A 19,760-nucleotide genomic window follows, 5' to 3' on the forward strand; every position below is an offset into this window, starting at 1 on the left:
GGTGCTCAGTCAGCTGTGAGAGGCAGGCGGGACAGCCTTCCTCGCAGTTAAGGGCACAGGATGTGTAAGGCTTGGGTCCCCACGTGGCTGATGTCCACTAGCACTGTGCTCTTGTGCAAACTGCCTCTCTTCCCTGAGCCTCAGGGTCCCTGTCTGGAAGATGGGCATGTCGTGGCTCAGTAGGGGCCCACCGAGCCAGACACTGTGCTGCACCCACCCACTGTTGCACCCCTCAGAACTCCAGACCCTGCACGTATGCCAGCCGCAACGACGGCTCTGGACCACCCACAGAATGCCACAGCACTGCCACATCCACGGCCTTACAGAATCTGGAGATGTGGGATCCCGTCCACCTGTGCCTCGGATCAAGGGACACACTTTATGGCAAAGGGGGAGCCCAGTGGGTTCACGGGCAAGGTATCCACTGGTCTCACCTGCAGCCATGGGCCTGAGGGAATGCTGGGGCCGCTAGCCCATGTGACACCCTGTGCATGGAGCCCACGGCCAGTCAGTGGTGCTGTCCCCAGGAGCTAGGATGCACAGTCCGGGAACAAGCTATAGAAATAGGATTGCCCCCTCTCCATCACGTCCAGGGCTTCACTTGGGGATTTGTACTTCTCGTCCCTGCAACCCTGGCTTTTGTCAGATAAGAGGTCCTGGTCACCTGAGACAGGAGAGGAGGGAAGGGAGCAGGGAAGAGAGGTGGAGGGCTCAGGGGGCACAGTCTGGGTCCCACTGAACTAAAAAGCTTCGACTGCCATCTGACCATTTGGGGTCCTTGTGCTGGGGACCAGCAGGCAGAGAAAGCAGTCACCGTTCAGGGGTGGGTAGATAGCCCCGGAGGCTGCTGCCTGTTTAGCGTCCTGGGTAGTCTTTGCAGGAACCGCAGGTAGCTGGCTCCTTGCAGGGGACTGCAGTGGACTGGACCCAGTGGAGGGCAGGGTGGAGCTGAGTGGGGCAAAGGGTGGACTGCGTTGGACCCTTCTCATGCACTGTTTCAATCCTCTTGCTTTGCCTCCTAATCCAGGTGAACAGCTCAGAAGGCTCTGGCCGGCTCCAGGCGGCTGTCCCCGGTGATGCCGCTCCCGAGGCCCACGACTTGCATCTCGCTTCCTGCCCTGGGACTTCCCCGAGGCCCCAGGGTGGGATACCCACCAGCCCCAGGCCCCTGCTCAGCAGGCAGTGTGCTCAACTCAAACACCCTACAGGCCAACCCTCGATCCATGGGAGACGGAGGCAGGGGATAAATGCTTCCCCCTTCCCCCACCCCTGGGCAGAGGTCCTGAGACACATTTCACAAGGAATCGCCAATGCTCCAGGGACTAGGCGCCCAGACCTCCACTCATGTGGGTATCAGTTCTCTTTCCTCTCCTGTTTTGCTCTCCCCACTCCCTCATCCCTCACTCCTGCCCCTGGGAATGCTCTCCCAAACAAACGGCACGTACATCAGCCTTTATTTTAGCCTACTTTCAGGGAGCCCAGACCAAAACCGGTGTTGTGGGGTGAATTGCATCCCCAATTTGTAGGTTGACCTCAGAATGTGACTATGTTTGGAGAGAGGGTCTTTAAAGAGGTGATGAAGTTAAAACGAGGTCATATGGGCAGGCCCTAGTCCAGTATGACTGGTGTCCTTATAAGGAGAGGAAATTAGGACACAGCCACGTATGGAGGAAGGACCCCGTGCAGATGCAGCGAGAAGACGGCCGCCTACAAGCCAAGGGGAGAGGCTCAGAAGAAACCAGCCCTGCCCACACCTTGGTCTTGGACTTCCAGCCTCCAGAACGGGAGGAAGTAAATTTCTGTAGTTAAGCCCCCCGGTCTGGGGTCCTTTGGTGTGGGGGCGCTGGGAAGCGAAGACACAGGCATTTTCTACAGTCATCTCTATCTTACAACCAAAGAAACTGAGGCTTCGAGCGGCAAAGGACCCAGGGTCACAGAGGCAGTAAGTGGCAGAGCCCAGGTTCAAGCAGGGGTCTCTGGGGGGGCAGAGTGCAGGCGCTCGGCGTTAGGAACGCCCGGAACCAAGCGGGTCTTCAGATCTGGATCCCTCGGTTCGTCCCCCAGGTCTGGGAAGTCCGGTCCATCCAGGCCCACCCTCCTTCTCCTGCTTGATTGTGGGGGGCCTTGTGAGGCCCCCTCCCGCCCCTGGGCCTCCGGCTTCTCTGTTGCTGCAGTGCTGAGCTTTTCCAGCTCCTTCCCTCCCTCCCTGCCAGCTTTACACACTCACACACATACTCACACACTCAGCCTCAACCCCTTGTGGCAGCCTGTCTGGGTGCTCTTTACTGCCTTCCCTAATGCCTCCTGCAGACCAGCTGCAGCGTGGCTTTGGGGCGTCCCCTGAAGACTTCACCCCCCATCGCCCCGTGGGCACCTGTTGCCCAGGTGAGTGCCCTCCTGCCCAAGCAGGGTGCTGTGTGAGCCCCATGCCAGGAGCCGAGCACAGATGGTCTTGCTGACTCCCACCCCTCGCAGTGGGGACTAGTATTGTCTCCATTTTCTACATGAGGAACCAAGGCCCAGAGAGGGGTAGGGCTCTGCCTAAGGATGCACAGCAATGAGTGGTGGAGCTGGGATTCATCCCAGGTTTCAAGACCTGGCTCTCTCCAGCAGGGGCCAAACTCAGAGAAGTGGATTAATTTCCATATGTCCTGGCTAATGCAGGCCCTTCCTGAGGGCAGGCTGTGACATGGGGCAGAGGGCAGGGATGGGGCACGCAGACCCAGAGGTCACCCTGCTCCTGCCACTGCCCTGATCCTCTCCCCATGGGTGCTCTGTTCCCCGAAGGACAAGTGTGAACCTCCACCCAGTCCACGCTGCCTACTGTGTGGCCGCCTGGCCCCTGGCACCGGGGTGCTCTGCAGACAGCCTCAGAGACGCCTCTCCAGGGGGAGGATGCCGGCAATGGCCAGTCTCTATGGAGTACCTCCCACATGCCAGGCTCCTTGCTGCTTAGCGACTGCAGGGGGAGCCGAGCCGGGCTGCCCTACAGAGCACACGGCCTCGGGCGGAAACACACCCGTTATCCCATAGGCAGCTGTGACTCTCTGACCTGGACCTACGCTGGGAGGGAGAGGGGGCGGGCTGAGGCAGTCGATAATGGGGGGATTCAACCCAGTCTAAGGAGAGGTAGGGGAAGGCTTCCCAGAGAGAGTGGCCTAGAGCCGAGATCTGGAGAATGAGCAAGAGTTACCCAGCTGAAGAGGGAGGGAACAGCATTACAGCTTGAGGGAACAGCATGTGCCAAGGGCCTGGACAGGGAGGGCCACGGGGAGGAGCAGGAGCAGAGAGGGATCCTGGGCAGTAGAGCTGCTGGGGGCTTCAACACAAGGCTGGAAAGGCTCCCAAGGGCCCTGCGAGCCACGACGTTAAAGACGCTTGTCTTTATCGGGCAGAGATTTCTGTTTTGAAGACCCGTGTGCCGGCCCTGTGTGACAGAGACTCGGGTCAAAGCGCAAAGCAGGCAGCCAAGTGAGAGGCTGGCTCGTGGTCCAGGTGAGAGACTTGGGGACGCATCAGCTGGCATGAATGTTCAAAAAAATAGGACCCAAGACTCGGCATGGCAGCGACCATGACATCCAGTCCTGATTTCAAAGCAGAAGGACTGGGGATTCCTGGTTTGTGGACAGTTTTCAATTTTTTTTTTTTTTTTTTTTGAGGAAGATCAGCCCTAAGCTAACTGCTGCCAATCCTCCTCTTCTTGCTGAGGAAGACTGGCCCTGAGCTAACATCTGTGCCCATCTTCCTGTACTTTATATGTGGGACGTCTACCACAGCATGGCTTGACAAGCACTGCCATGTCCACACCCGGGATCCGAACCGGCAAACCCCGGGCCGCCAAAGCGGAATGTGCGCACTTAACCGCTGGGCCACCAGGCTGGCTCCTGTGGACAGTTTTACACACGGGCAAACTGAGGCCTAGAGAGGGGAAGCGCTTTACCCCGCAATGGCTCTGCTGGTTCATTCATTCGACAAACATTATTTGAGCAGCTGCTAGGTGCCAGACTCTGTGCTGGGGGCTGGGGATAGAGAGAAGACAAATCTGTCCCTCTGCCAGGGGTGCACTGGGGCCAAACCTGCGTGTCCTGAATGCGGGAAGGCGACAGGGAGGGAGGAAGGGGGAGGGAGAGAGAGGGGAAACAATCGTGACGATGACAAAATTGTACTTACTGAGCATTTTCCACGGCAGCCACGGCATCAAGCCTTCTGTAAACATTATCTCATTGATCGCTCCTCGCGGCAAGGAAGTGCTGTTGTGCCATTTTACAGACGACGGGATTAAGGGTCAGAGAGGGGGAGTGACCCGCCTCGCCTAGGCATGAGTGAGGGACAGGGCAGGCTGTCCGGACTACAGGCCGGCTGAGCCCTCGCCCCACCTTCCCCGGAGTTAGGGCCCCGGCTTGCCCGCCTCGGGCCTGACCAGGTCCTCCCCAGGGCCCAGGTGGAGCTGGGGGGTGATGATGCAGGGGGCGGGGCCGGAGCACAGCTGGGCTGGGCATCCCCTGGGGCCACCGGGACGTCCCTGCCTCTTCTCCAACTCAGTGGAGGGGCCCGGGCTGGCGATGGAGGTCACAGGGAGGTCACAGAGGAAGGAAGGAGCAGACCGTGTCAGCACTGAAGGCTGCCGGCATCCGCTGCCCTCTCCCTCCACACTACCCTCCCCCTCCAACGAGGCAGCAACCGCAATGAGTCCACTGTCTGCGCAGGCAGAGGTGACCAGGAGGGGGGCCGGTGCTCTGGCCTCCCCCTGCTCCAGCCCCCTCCTTGGCCAAATTGCTGTCGCCCAGCTCTCACTGCAGGAGCCCACGTCTGTACACTGTCCTGCGGTGAGCAAGCACGCACGTGCACATGTCTGTAATGCGGCCTCCTTGCTCATGCAGCCAGACAGCATTCATTCATTCATTTGTTTGTTCGTCATTCAACAGTGTTCTGAGCATCTGCTCTGGGCTGGACCCTGTGCTGGGCACTGGGTGACAGGGGAGACCGAGGCATCCTGGCTTCCTGCCCTCAGGGGGCACAGGGCCTTGGAGGGAAGAAGCAACCTGAGGAGTGATCGTTGTACAATGTGGTTAGTGCTGAGACCAGGGGAGCACACGGGAGGGAGGTCCCACAGGGTCAAAGGGGAGGGGCAGTCGCTCCAGTGGGGGTGGCAGTCAGGGAAGGCTCCCTGGAGGAGGCCGCAGCTTTCCAAGATCCAAAGACTGAGGAGCCAGTCGGTGAGGAGGAGAAGGGACAAGTGTCCCAAACAAAGGGAACAGCACATTATTTCTTTTCTTTCGGGAACATCGGAGCTGGCTAAGGCCTGGCAGAAGAGCTGCTGCAACGCTCCGTGTCAGTTTCCTGTCGCTGCGGAAACAACACTCGCAAATTTAGTGGCTTCAACAACACCAATGTATCCTCTTATGGTTTAGAGGCCACAAGTCCCACAGTCAAGGCGTCGGCCGGGCTGTGTTCCTTCTGTGGGTCTAGGGAGAATCCGTTTCCTAGCTTCTTCTGGCTTCTGGAGGCTGCCCACATTCCTTGGCTTGTGGCCCCGTCCTCCTTCAGAAACAGCAGCACAGCACCTTCCATCGCTCTCTCTGGCTCTGACCTTCCTGCTCTCTCTGTGATTACCATGCGCCCGCCCCCCAGGCTGCCTGTAAACCCCTGGGGGATTGAGCAGCGCCTCTCCGGCATCCCCCTCCCCACCCACCACTCATGCCCGGGACAGGGACGGCCCAGCCCTGCTGCCTAGAAGTCAGGCAGACCCTGTCCGCGCCCTCTGGGAAGGCGTCAGGATGCTCCGAGGTCTCGGGCTCTCTGGGCCCAGACCGGAGGACCGCCTCCCCACTCCCTTGCAGAGGGAAGAGCCGCTTAAGGAGCAGTTGAAGCTTGAGCTGGCGGGGACTCCTACGTCCTGTATGGAGTCCCTGAGGCCTAACTGGTACCTCCTGCTTTGGGGAAATGGTGCCGGGAGCCAATTAGCTGGGCCCCACCAGGCTCTGGACCTCTCCCCCAAGGGGTGAAGGGGACAGTACTCCAGGACTTGGGACCAAGGACACTTCCAGGGAACTTGGAGCAGGGAATCCCCGCTCTGCCATGTACCTGCTGGGCCACCCCTGGGGGGGTCTTGCTCCGTCTCTGAGCCCCAGGGACCCATTTGGAAAATGGAGATAAGCATGGAGCCCTCCTCCCGGGTCTCAGGGGGATTCAGTGCAGGTGGCTGAGCACATACTGCGTATCAGGAATGGTTCAGGATGCTGGAGACAAATAGCGGGACAGAGGCCTTCGTGAGGCCTGCCCTCTACCGTGAAAGCAGCAATGTCTCTGCCTGGATTCCGGACAGGAGGTGGTACAAAGGTTCTGCTGCCGACCTGCAGCTCAGCCGACGCCTGACTCGAGCAAGACGCAGGCCTTGGTGGTTAGGGGCCGCTGCACCTGCAGCTTGGTGGGTAGCACAGCAGAACCAGGTAGGGGCTGACGCTCTCCGTCTCCCAGCGGGGTCCAGCTCGGGCTGGTGCACTCCTGTCTGCCCTCTTTCTGACCTTCCTCTTCCATCAGGGACCCCAGGCTGGAAGCCAGTCAGCAAGCTGGCTCCGCCCTCTCCCTCCATTTCCGCGGAGTCCAGGACTCCTCCCCCTTAGCTACTGGCCCCGCCCCCAACCTCCCTTTCCTGCCCTCCCAGAATTCCACACTTGGGGGGGAACGTCTGTACCCCACTTATCGGAGCAGGGGAGAGGTCCTTAGCCTGGGGCGTGGCATGGAGAGAACCCAGGGCATTCACGGCCTTGGGAGAGACTGACATCTTCGCGTTCACTGCCTTCTCACTACAGCTCAGCATCTCCTTCAGTGACAACGTGCCGGGCGCGCCCTGACCTCAGCGCCACCCGCGGCTCTGACCCCGGTCGAAATCACTGGTATCCTCAGACCACATCAAAGTCGATGCGGATTTCTCAAAGTCTGGCCCATCGCTCCTTCGTTTTAGACCCGCTGCTGGATCTTGTTAATGCTTAAGGAAGAAGCGTATTCACTATTTCATCACAAATGTGGTTTTAAGAAAGATCTTGATAGCTGTATTTCAAATTAATGGGCTTCCGGTGTAATCCTACGTATTCGTTATGTGTTTACAAACAATACGGGGTACGAAGGTGTCCCCAAATGCCACGGTGGGTGGTCCGTGGCACAGAAAAAGTCACGACCCCCCAGTGCAGGGACAGGGATGGGGACCTCCGGGCCCGGAGTGCAGGCGGGAGGCCTGGGGGAATCTGGCAGGGGCCTGGCAGCCGGGCGATCGGTGTCCAAGTGGGGCTGGGGGGCAGAAGCCGGGGTGGGGGGAGAGACGAGGGGCTGGGGGGATTGAGCAGGAAAACGTCCCGGGGAGGCGCTCCGTGGCAGAGACCCTGTGGGGGAGGCAGCCACGGCCCCAGCCCAGAGAGAGCGCTGGGGGACCGCTGGGCAGGCTCCTGCAGGGCCAGGCAAGAGCCCCCACGCCGCCTGCATCTCCGACCTGTCCCCCCAGGATCAGGACACCCCAGCGGCCGGAAGCCCGGGCAGCGCCACCCCAGGCTCCGCCCTGCCCTGGGAAGGTCTTCTGTCCACGCTGGCTCAGTCCCAGAGGCTGCCTCCATGCCCCCCTCCCCCTGGTTCTCTGGAACTCTCCATCACAGCTGTCCCTTCCATCCCAATGGCAAAGCCCCCACCCCAACCGGGAGCTGGCCTCTCCTAGTCTCCTCCGTCAGGCCAGGCTCGGTCCTGGGGGCCACAGCCCAGGCGCTGAGCCAGCCCGAGGGACAGAGAGAGGAACCCACACGGAGGGACGCCCAGTCCACTTATGGGGCACGTGGGACAAGAGGAAATTCAGTGCAGTCAGTGGTTCACTCTACCGCGACGTAGCGGGCACTGCAGAGAAGCAGACATGTGAGCTCTGGAGCCAGTCGGCCGAGGTGCAGATCCCAGCCCCGCTCCTCACTAGCCAGGTGGCCCTGGGGGGGGAGGTGGGCAACTGCACCAATACTGCCCCCCGGGTCCCCACCTTGAGGGTTATCATGAGGATTAAATGAATGACCCTAAATAAAGTCCTAAACACACGTCAGCTGTTATTTTCATTATCATTATGAGCCAGGAGGTGGAGGCTGTGGCACAGGTTGTGGGTCACTTCTCCCCTCTCCCAGGAGAACAGCACCCCCAGTCCTTAGCTGGGCACCTGGCTGCCTGGCCTGCAGGCTATATTCCCCAGCTTCCCCTGCAGCTAGATGTGGCCACGTGACCAGGTCCTGGCCAACGGATGTGGGCAGAAGTGGTTTGGATCACTTCCTGGGAGTTTCCTTAAAGGACAGAAGGACACCTCCTCCCTTTTTGTCCCTTCTGCTGACCGGAATGTGAGCACTGAGACGGGAGCTGGAGCAGCCACAAAGCACCATGAGGGTGACACCACGCGTTGAAGATGGCAGAGCACCGAGACACTAGGAGCCCCAGTCCCTGAGGGCCACCAGGCCCCATACCAGCCCTGACTGCCTCTACTTCCTCCAACGAGAAACAAACCCTTTTCTTGTTTAAATCACCATTATCTGAAGCACAACCAAATCCTTTTTAACACAAGGACACAGCTGTGAGCAGGATGCACCGCCCCTGCCTTCCAGAAACCTCTGTGTGCTTGGGGAGAGTTGATAACCACATAAATAAACAGGGAAAAAACTGCAGTTGTGAAAAGAGCTATGAAGGAGATGAAGGAGGGGGGAGAACATGCTGGGGAGTGGTGGAGGCGCAGAGCCACTCTGGGAGGGCCTCCTGGAGGAGGGGACCCCTGGGCTGAGAGCTAGCAGTTGGGAGCAGCAGGGAACAGTAGGTCTGCAAGTGACCCCACCCTGCCCGGAGCACAGAGGGAGGGGACCCAGCTCGGCATTCAGGGCCAGGGTGGCGTCAGGTGGTCCTGGCCCCCAGCCTGGCTGCACCCCTTCCCAGCGGTGGGACCTGGGCCAGCGGGTTCTCTCTGAGGCAAAGCGCTCAGCAAGTCCCTGACACAGAGGAGGTGTTCAGTGGCAGATGGCTGTTTTTAGATCTTTCTAAGGATCTTGAGACCACAGAGGGGAAGAGCCTGGGGGTCTGGGGAGGCTTCCCAGGAGAGGGGCCATTTAGATCGGGTCCTGGGGGAGGGAGGAGCTTGACCAAGGTGGCGGGAAGGCAGGGTAGTCTAGGAGAGTGGGCCACAGGCTCTTTCCACTTGCCCTCCAGTGGGGGCCAGCCCCACCCATCGCCCCTCCTCAGAGCCTGGCGTGGGTGTCTCCGCTTCAGCCTCTGGCCAGTCCCTTCCAGGCGGGGTCTGAAATCCAGGCTGGGAGTCTCTTCTAACCCCAGCAGAACCTCTCCTGCTTCTCTGGGTCCCACTCACCGAGTTCCCCCAGCTGGGGAGTGGGCACACGCTGGGCCAGAGTCTGTGGGTTCCCTGCTCAGCCAGGGCCCTGCCCAGACTCCTGCTGCCCCCAGGCCTCTGTTGTCCATCCTCCAACAAGTCGTTCCTCGCTTTCCCACTTGGACAATCTAGCCCACTCACTCCTCTGCCTCCACACTCTTCCCCTCCCACCCCTCACTCTCCTCCCCCTGGCCTTTGTTTTCAAGTCATCTGTGCCACTTCCTCCAGGAAGCCTTCCCTGATGTCTGTGTCTGGATTACAGCCTTTTCTCAGAGCTGCCTGGAGTCCCACAGTTAGCCCTTATTTATGGGTCTATTTGGCTCAACTCTGTGCTCTATCCCATCCACAGAGAATCTGCACACTTAGCACAGGGTTGCCACGTAACTGGTGCTCAGTGAGCATTTGTTAAAGGAAAGAAGGAGAATTACTCCAGCACGCTCCAGGAAAGATGAGAAAAGAGGCTGAGAAGCTTGGCCCAGGGGCCATCTGGGCTCCTGCCTGCTCCCCCCACCCCCAGGGCCAGCCCTCCATTCCCTCTCCCCTCCCCCCTGTCTGCTGAACCCCAGAGAGAGCAGAGAGTGGGCTGGGGGTGGGGGGTGCAGGCGGTGGTGGCAGGGAGCTGCACACAGAAGCCCCAGCACCCCGGGGAGGGAGGGAGGCTGATGCTCACACCTGGTTTCACCCACCCAGACCATCCCTGCATCTCTACCACCCCAACACCCCCCTAACCCCACGCTCTTCCCTCCTGGGGAGGCAGCGGAGGGCCCGTCTGGGGGTGGGGGAGCCTGGGATCTGTGTGCCTGACAGCCAGTTATGTGGCACCCGGTGAGCATCAGCTCCTGAGATGAAGCCCTGGAACCTCCCTGGAGGCACGCAGCCTGTTTGCTCTCATGTTTGCTATCTGGAAGCCCCCCCAAGCACGGTGCCTGGGCCCTCCCGCTCTCCCAGGAGGCCCCGGTTGAATGGAGTCCGGGGGGTGGTCCTCTCTTTCCTGAGGCCAATCACCACCAGCTCTGTCCCTCCAGCTCTGGGACCTGGACCCCTCTGTGGACCTCGGGGTCCCCATCTGCAACTCGGAACTAAAACTCCGTCCGCAGCCTGCCTCTTGGGTGCTGGGAGAGGCCCGGGAAATCGGGGGGGGGGGGGGGGGGGGGCTCGGGGAGGCAGCCGCAGAGCATCCTGGGACCATGGGCAGGGCAGCAGGAGGCCGGGGCTGTCCCGGCCTGAGCCCAGGGCTGAGGCAGCAGCAGGGGGGCGCTCACAGGGAGGGCAAGCCCGGGCGGGAGGCGGGGACACGGGCCACCCAGCTTTGTAATCCGAGGATAGGGCGCCCCAGGAACCTGTGATGTACTCCAGGATTCTCGGGGGGGGGGGAGCCCCCTCAGACTGACGGCCCTAAGACATTATTATCAGAAGGCCTCCTTCTCCCTGGTTCCCGGGCACCCACCGCGCTGGCTGGGCTGGGGATGGAAGGACGCCCTCCTGGAGCTCACAGCCAGGACCCTGGGTGGGGAAATCACTAGTCTGTGCTGCCATGGGGGTTGCCGCCGCAGCGGGGTTTCCAGGAAGGGCCACCAGAAGAGAGGAAGCCCCAGCCGAGGAGCTGACCCTGAGGCCGGCAGGAAAAGATGGGAAGGGCGTTCCAGGCAGGAGGAACAGCGTGTGCTAGGGCCCGAGATAGGGCAGAACCCGGGAACCACGGTTATTCTGTATGGCCCAGGGGCGAGTGGGAGCGTGGCAATGGGTGGCGGAGGCAGGGCCTTGAATGCCGAGGACAAACCCCCGCGTCGCCCCTTTTTGGGGGCTCTCGGGGCCTCGGCGCCCCCTCTCCCGCCTCCTCCCGCCCCCCCTCCAGGGCGGGTCCGGGGAAGGCTGGGCGGCCCGCGGCTGCCCTTTCAAGTCGGCCTCCCGGAGGCTCCCGAGCCGGCGGCTTGGGGCCGCTCGCCGACATCAAAGCCCGCCGCCGGGGCCTGAGCCGGCTGCGGAAGGGCGGGCGAACCGGCCGGGAGGCAGCTTTCGGCGGACGCCCCTTTCATCCCGGCTCGGCGGCGCAGACCCCCGGGAGGCCCCGCGTCCCCGCTGGGCGCGTCCCTGCAGGCCCGGCGGCCGCGGGGCAGGGGCTGCGGGGCCACCAGGCGGCGCTGCTGGGGACGCGGCCGGGCTGTGCGGCCTCAGGCCGGGCCGGCCCTTCTCTGTGCCTCGCTGACCTCCTCCCTGCCCAGGAAGCCTTCTCGTGGAGGGGAGTCCTTCTCGGGGAGAGGGGGGTCGTTCTCGAGGAAGGGTTCGTTCTCCGGGAGGGGGGATTCCCTTTCGGGGCGCGGGGGGCTTTCCTTCTCGGGGAGGGTGATCCCTCTCGGGGCGGAGGGGTTCCGTCCCGGGGCGGGGGGTCGTTTTCGCGGAGAGGGGGGTCGTTCTTGGGGAGGGGTTCGTTCTCCGGGAGGGGGTGTTCCCTCTGGGGGGGGTTCCTTCTGGGGAAGGAGGGACCTTCTCGGGGACGGGGACCTTCTTGGGGAGGAGCATTTGCGAAGATGCCCTGGTGTCCGGTGGCTGAGATCCAGCAGGAAGCCAGGGCTCACCTCGGGGTGCCTGCTCCTTAGTCCCCCTCCCCCGACCCCATCCAAGAGGAGGGTTCTCTCCGAGACTGTGGTGTGTCTCAGGGATTCTATGTGACCCATCGTCCCGGCTCTGGGCTCAGCTTCCTAGAAGCTTGATGGGGTAGACACTGAACGTCCTTGCTCACTGATGAGACCGAACCGTCCCTTCTTGAGGCCGGTTTCCCCATCAGTGAACTAGGGGTTCAGGGAAATGGCCCTTCTTTTTGATGTAACAACAACAGTAATAATAACAATGGCGTCTTCCTATAACCAGCCACACCCGGTCCCACATGGGCATCACAGTGCCCTATGTGGTCCATTAAAGACAGCCTTTCTCGGGTGAACACCCTGAGGCTCAGAGAGGGGACTCGCCCCAGGTCACACAGCCTGGAAAGTGGGACCAGACACGAGCCCAGGAGAGGACGCATTGGTTCCCTGGATTCTCTCCTCACTGCGCATGCCTGCTGCCCCCTTGCTGATCACCGTTGTGGTGGGGTGAGGCTGGGCTGGGAATAACGGCAGCAAACACTGATGTGGCACTGAGTGCAGGTAGGTGTCCCTCTCACCCCCATTTTACAGGTGGGAAAATTGAGGCACTAGACGGTCACACAGCCAGCTAAGCGGCAGAGCTGGGTATTGACCTGGGTTTTTTGCCTCCAGAGACTTGAGGCTTAGCCACTGCCTTGCAGGGCCCCTGACCCCCAGAACCCAGGCAGGGACCCATCTCAGTCAGCCTGAGAACCCCAGCTGGGAGGTGCTGATATTCTGCCCGTTATGCGGCCGAGGGACCGAGGCACAGAGAAGGGAAGGGACCGAGCCAGAATTTGAAGCCAGCCTGTCTGGCTCCTGAGCGCTAGTGCCCGGCTCAGTAGCTCTGGACACAGAGAGCAGTGGCACCCCCCCACCATCCCCCACGGGCCAAACAGCACACGGTGCCGAGCCCTTGAAGGGTTTCTGGTGCCAGGCCTCACCCGCCAAGAGGAGGCCGCCCCAGGGTGTCAGGTGCAATGTGGTTGGGGGATGGGCTGGGCGCCCGGGTATCCGGCAGATGCCACCCCACCCAGAGATTTAACATTCCTCCCTAGAAAATCAGATAATCAAGGAAGTCAAATACCGTGAAATGAGTGTGATCCTCGCCAGAAACCCAGAGGGAGCACCGGGGAATCAACGCACGGGAAGCGCAGGAGTGGGACCCAGCCCCTCGTCTTACAGGCAGGGAAACTGAGGCTCAGAACCCAGCAGGAAGAGCCCACAGAGAGGCTCCCACCCCCTTGCCCAGCATTTATTGAGGGTCTTCTGTGTGGCAGGTTCTGTGTTAGGGGCCTGTTCAATCCCTGCGCTCCCGGAGCTCAGGGTCTGCTGAGAGGGGTCCTCTGTGAGCCAGTCCTATTACCATTGTTCAATTCTGATCCAGGAGGGCTTCCCTGAGGAGGGGACCTCAGCTTCACTGAGACCTGATGTTAAGTAGGAGTTGGTGACGCTGGTGGGAAGAGCATTTCAGGCAGAGGGTGAAACATGTGCAAAGGCCCTGGGGCATGAAGGAGTTTGGCTCAGGAGAGTAGAAAAGAAGCGAGAAGCCTGCTGCAGAGTGAGGGGGAGCATGGAGGGAGGAGTCAGGGAGGAGGCAGAGCCGCAGGACCTGGGGCTTGGAGGAGCAGCCTGCCTGGGCCAGTCAGTGCTGGGGTGGGGGTGGAGAGTCAAGACTGGCAACCAGGGATCCAGCCTGCAGCGGCCACCTCAGGGCCAGCCCAGGACCTCACACCTCAGGAGAACCCTAGCTGGGAGCAGGACTGAGGAGGGAGCCCGCTCCAGTCCTGTTCTAAACCCTGCTCAGCTGCTGTGAAAAGAAGGAGGAAGATCAGAAGGGAAAATTTACAAGTTAGATTTACCCACAATTCTATTAAACCACCAAAAGCTGTTGGAAAATACTATTACGGCCCTAACTCCACAAACGCTGGCGATCCCGGCCTGGATGGTGGAAGCTGCTGCGTCCGCCCTGCCGTGGGGAGGAGAGAGGGCGGCACAGGCTCCGTTGGGGGGTGGGGGGGGACGGCCTGGCCTGGTTTGTGGGCTCAGCCAAGTGCAAATGGGGAACAAGCAGTGGCCCCCTCACGTGGTCTGGGCTTCTCAGAAGTGCACTGTGGACAGGGCCGGGCCATTAGGCCATAGGCTGAGCACGGCTGCTTATAGGGGGCGAGCAAGGCTCATCCTTCTCGGGGAGGGTGTTGCGGGGGGAGGAAGGCAGAGGGGAGGGAAGGAGGATGGAAGGGGGGGAGCCAGCAGGAAGGGGAGGCAGAGAAGGAGAGAGAGGGAGGGAGGAGGGAATCAGAGGGCAGGAGGAAGGGGAGGAGGGAGGAGTCTGTGTGGATGGCAGTCACTGTGAGGGGGGCCTGCCCCCCCAGTCTGTTCCTTCATCCCAGTACTATCAGCTCCCCCCACCCCAAGTGGAGCCCCTGCGCTGGGCCGAGACTCCGTGCGGGTCTTATCTGACCCTCACAAGGACCACACCCTGTCACCCAGCTTGGCCAGACCCCAAGCCCAGGCGCATTACCTGGGGCTCTCCACCCCGGGTTCACCCTGGGCCTAACCCACAGGTTTACTCAGGGGCCAGGCACCATGCATGTGCATGTGTGCATGTGCATGCCTGTGTGCGCATGTGTGCGTGTTAGGTTGAGAGTACAGACTGGGCTAGATTGGCTGGGCTTAGATCCTGGCTTAGCCACTTGCCAGCTGTGTGACCTTGGGCAAGTGAGCCAACATCTCTGTGCCTCAATTATGAGGAGCAAATGAGTTAATCTGAGGAAGCCCACGGTACAGTCCCTGAAACAGAGCAAGTGCTCAATTTTAGCGACTATGATTAGGAAAAGGCTGAGTGTGGGATTCCCTTAGGAACCGGCTCTAAGCTGGAGGGAGGGCTCTGAATGGGCCTCAGAAGGTCCTAGAAGCTCCTGGAATTGGCTGAAAGCTCTGTGTGCAGGTACGTTTTTCTGGACAGATGAGGCCCTTAGCTTTCATCACATGACCCCCCCCCCATCAGTTGACCCTCCAGTGCCAGCCTTGACGGCGTCCCTGGTACCTGGAGGTTCCGTCTTGGCACAGGGTTTGAGGGCTGCCTGTCGCCTGGCCCAGCGCGGCCGAAGCAGAAGGGTGTCGGGCCGTCCTGTCCTGCAGACCCACCACAGACACCAGCACCTGAGGGGCCACCTGTGCTCAGGGATGATGAGCCCCCAACTCAAGGGGAATCATTTTTAAGGCTGAGACAACACGGCATGTTGTAGCCAAACCAGCTCCCTTCTCTGGGATGGGAAGGTGCGAAAACAGATTTCAAAGGCAAGCGTGGAATAAACAAAACACAATGAAAATACCACTTCGAACCCAAACGCTGACTCGAAGCCCCAGGCACGGTCGACCAGCTGATGCCAGCCTTCCTGGCGACAGGCGCGGGCCGCCCCGGGGTGTGCCAGGAGCCTCCGTGCAGCTGGGGCCTAGGGGGCCGGGTACCCACACCTGCCCCGCCCCCCAGGCCTTGCTGGGACGCCCACCAGCTCATCCTGCTGGCTGTCAGCTGGAAGGGTCCTTTGCCCAGTTCTCACCCACTGAAGTCGGGGCTTCCCCATCTGGCACCGAGGACGCTGTGAGTATATGGCAAGGAGTCTTGTACCCCTGGGAACGTGAACCTGTTCCTGGCAGGTAGTGCAGCTTCGCAGGTTCCAGTCTTGGTTCAGCTGTGTGACCCCAGGACGGTGGGTGCACCTCTCTGAGCCTCATGGAGAAATGGGGATCGTCACAGTACCTCCCTCTCAGGACAGAGCTCTGGCTCCTTCCACCGTAGTCCTGAAACTAGGACAGGAGGGAGGCTGAGGGGGAGGGCTGGGGCGGAATCACACAAAGGGATGCAGAGTGCACTGTGCCGAGGCCAGGAGCCGCCCGTGGGTGACCAGAACCCCCACACTGGCAGTGTGACCCCCTGGGTCCCAACTTCTCCATCTACACAATTAAAGGCCCTAAAAGAGCCTTCAGTGGTCTCGAAGTTAGAGGTGAAATGAGAAGGCCAAGCACAGGAAAGCGGTGCGGCCAGCGAGATGCGAAATCACCACCAGAAATACACATGGGCGCCCACGGCCTTGTCTCCGGAAGACAGGGCAGGGCGATTCCTAACGTCCTTCTGGAACTCAGCTGGGCCTGACCTCCTGTCTGACACCGGCCCAGCTCCCAGGGAGCTGCCCCCAGGGATCCAGGGACCCAGGTCAGGATTTGGGGTCAGGACAAAGCCCACTTCCGGGCCAATCCGTTACTGCCTCTGAGAAACCCTCCTGGACCCTGGGCCCGCCCTCCCCAAGGCCCCAGCCCAGCTCTGCAGCAGCTGAAGGTCTGCGTCCACCGCCAGCTACACAATTTGCAAGGCCTGGGGCAAAATGGAAACGCAGGGTCAAATTTAGTCAAATTTGGGGGCTGGCCGGTGGTGCAGTGGTTAAGTTCACACGTTCCGCTTCGGTGGCCCGGGGTTCTATATCCCCGGCACGGACCTAAACACCACTCATCAAGCCATGCTGTGGCAGGCGTCCCACATATAAAACAGAGGAAGATGGGCATGGATGTTAGCTCAGGGCCAGTCTTCCTCAGCAAAAAGACGAGGATTGGTGGTAGATGTTAGCTCAGGGCTAATCTGCCTCAAAAAGGTAAATAAATAAAAGTAAGTCAAATTTGATTAAGAGTTTCAAGATGACAACAGCAGGGCATCAAACCCAGTGCAGGGCCCCTCTGACCTAGGAGCTCTGTGCACCTGACGGTGGGGGTCACACGCCTGTGTCTCCGTCGCCAAGAAGGGGGCTCCCTGAGGCGGGAACACATGTCCACAGGGCCCGGCACGAAGCTGGATACTTGTGGAGGCTCAAAAAACTGTGTTCAGTGAATGAAGAAGAAGGAACGGAACCGAGGTGTGCACAGAGCTTACCATCTGGAGTTTGGAACCTCAGTTTCAGAGGAGGCAGCTGCCCTGGGCTCCCCAAGCACCTGCCTGTGCTTCCCCGTCCCAGCTCTCATCACTGATATCCTATCTGGAGCTCAGCTGTGTGACCCTGGGAAAGTGACTTAACCTCTCTGTGCCTTGGTTTCTTCATCTCAGTGGCTTATGAGAGAACACCACAGCCCGGACTTGACTCCCTGACTTCTCTAGGCCTGTTTCCTTATCTGCTAAGGAGATGGCCTCGCAGTGGGTGGAGAGGCCCAGTGAGGCGGGGACGCTCAGGAGAAAGGAGCAGTGGTTTCCTGCCTCCCCCATCCCTTCCTTCCACCCTGGGCTGGGAGTCATTCCTCCCCCTCCGCCACCCCCAAACCAGACCCAGCTCCCATTGCCCCGCACTCCAGTTTGGCACAGGGGCGGTTTGGCACAGGGCTGCCCCTGGCCAGGGCAGGGCGGGGAGGGACTGCTCAGAGTGAGAAGGACAGACAGGAACTGTAGAGGCCAGTAGGGGGGGTGCCCCTGCCCCGCCCCCAGACGTCCAGGGGCTCTGAGGTTTGGGGAGCAGGAGCTGGAGCCCCACTTTCCGGGCCTTCCAGCCACTGCCCCCTGGAGCCCAGGAGGGACCGCCACCTGCCATCCTGAGTGGACATGTACCAGGAAGAGGACCCTAACTGGGAGCCCTGGTGCGGGGGTGAGACTGAGGACCTGGGACAGCTGGAAGGGGGCCCAGCCCTCACTGCATCCCCCCCCCGCAGCCTTCCTGGTCGCCGGGGGTCAGGATCAAGCTGCGCCTGTGCTGGGGGAGGGGCCTGTCGGTGGACAGACCTAGGAGGGTGGCATGGGGGAGGGGGGCGCATCTCAGCCTCCAGGTCAGCAGGTGGACCCCAGAATGTGGGGGCTGCGGTCACTGGGAGACGCTAACTGTGGGAGGGTAGGCATGTGTGTGTCTGTAAGTGTATGGTGTTTCCAGGTGTGTGTGGTGTGGGTCTTTGCGTATGCACAGGTGTGGGCACGTGCTTGTAGTGTGTCTATCTGTGTGTGCATGCGTGGCTGGTGTCTGGGGGGCATGTTTTTGTGGGGTGTGTCTCTGTGGAGTGTGCATCTCTTGTGTAGTGCATGTTTCTCTGATGTCTGTGTGTGTGTCTCTAGTGTCTCCGTGTGGTGTATTTGCTGTGTGTGGTGTCTGTGTGCCATGTGTGTCTCCATGGGCCCTGCCTTCTGCTGTGTGTGTGTGTGTAGTGTGCATCTCCATGGACCCCGTCTGTGTCTGTGTGTGTCTGCGTGTGTGGTGTGCACAGTGTGCATCTCCGTGGACCCTGTCTGTGGGTGTCTGTGTGTGTGTGGTGTGCGCAGTGTACACCTCCGTGGGCCCTGTCTGTGGGTGTCCGTGTGTGTGTCTGCGTGTGTGCAGGTGTTTGTGTGTGTGGTGTGCACAGTGTGCATCTCCGTGGGCCCTGTCTGTGGGTGTCTGTGTGTGTGTCTGCGTGTGTGTGCAGGTGTTTGTGTGTGTGGTGTGCACAGTGTGCATCTCCGCGGGCCCTGTCTGCGGGTGTCTGTGTGTGCGGCGTGTTTGCCGTGTGTGTGTGTGTGTGTGTGTGTGTGTGTGTGTGTGTCGGGTGCGTCTCCGCGGCCCCGTGCGCGGGTGTCCCCGAGTGTCGCTGGGTCTGCGCTGTGACTGGCGGGATGAGAGGCTCGAGCTGATGCTCAAGGTCCTCTTGACACAGAATCCGTGTTCGTGAGCAGGGGGAGGAGGAGCAGCGCGGAGCGGGGACAGCGGGGCGGGAAGGATTTCGAAAAGGAGGCCGGGGCCCGGACGAGGCGGGCAAGGCGGGCGGGCAGGGGGCGGCGGGGGTCCGCCGCGCTCTTGGGGCGCGAGGGGGTGCAGGGACGCCGCATCGCCCCCCGCCCGCCTGCGCCTCCGCGGAGGGGCCCAGGCTGGCGAGTCCCCCCCCACCCCCGTCTGGTGCCCGCTGGCGCCCCTCCATCCGCCCGGCCACCCCGCCGCCGTCCCGCCTCGGGGGCCCCAGACGCGCCGAGGGCTCCCCAGCCGCCCCGGCCCTGCGCGCCCCCCGCGGGACTCGGCTCCCAGTGCTCGCTGCGGACCGCACCGGCGCCGTCGCAGGCGGGGCAGTTTCTGGTGCCAGAGAGACAGGCTGGTCCGGGCAGGTGGCGGGAGGGGCGTGGGGAAAAGTTTCCGACCCTCGAGCCAGAGGCCGAGAAGTTTCTGCCGCGCCGGGCGGCGCCAAAGCCAGGCCAACACTGCCCCCGCGTGGGCGCGGCGCGGCGCGGCAGGCGGCGGAGGGGCGGGGGCCCGGCGCAGCCCCCGGGGGAAACTGAGGCTCGGAGAGGGTGAGGCGGGCTGCGCCAGGTCACCGGGGGAGGTGCGGTAGGAGCAGGGGTCCTCTGAGACCCGCCGGCTCTCCCGGAAATAGAAACCCTGGGCGGGGGCGCGCCAGTCCAGAAAAGGAGGCGGAGGGGAGAGTTCTTGCCCCGGGTTGAAACCCCACTCCAGCCCCGAGTGAAGGGCGGCTGCAGCCCTGCCCCCTCCCATCCCCACAGGGCTTCTGCAAACCGGGCCTAGACCTGTGGCCTTTCTTCTGGAGCCAGAGCACCCCTTCAAGACAGGCCTCCCCCATCCACACGCCGCCCTGGCCCTAAGATGCCCACCGCCCGTCCCCCCAGATCCCACCCTTCCCAGATCAGCGCGGCGCCTGGGCCTGGATCCCGTGGCTCTTTCCTCCCTGGCCAGGAGGCGGCGATAAAGACCCGGATCCTGGGCCTGGCGAGGGGTGGGGCCGAGGCGCCGCTTCAAGGA

The sequence above is a fragment of the Equus caballus genome, chromosome 25 (assembly GCF_041296265.1).
Source record: "Equus caballus isolate H_3958 breed thoroughbred chromosome 25, TB-T2T, whole genome shotgun sequence".
NCBI lineage: Eukaryota > Metazoa > Chordata > Mammalia > Perissodactyla > Equidae > Equus > Equus caballus.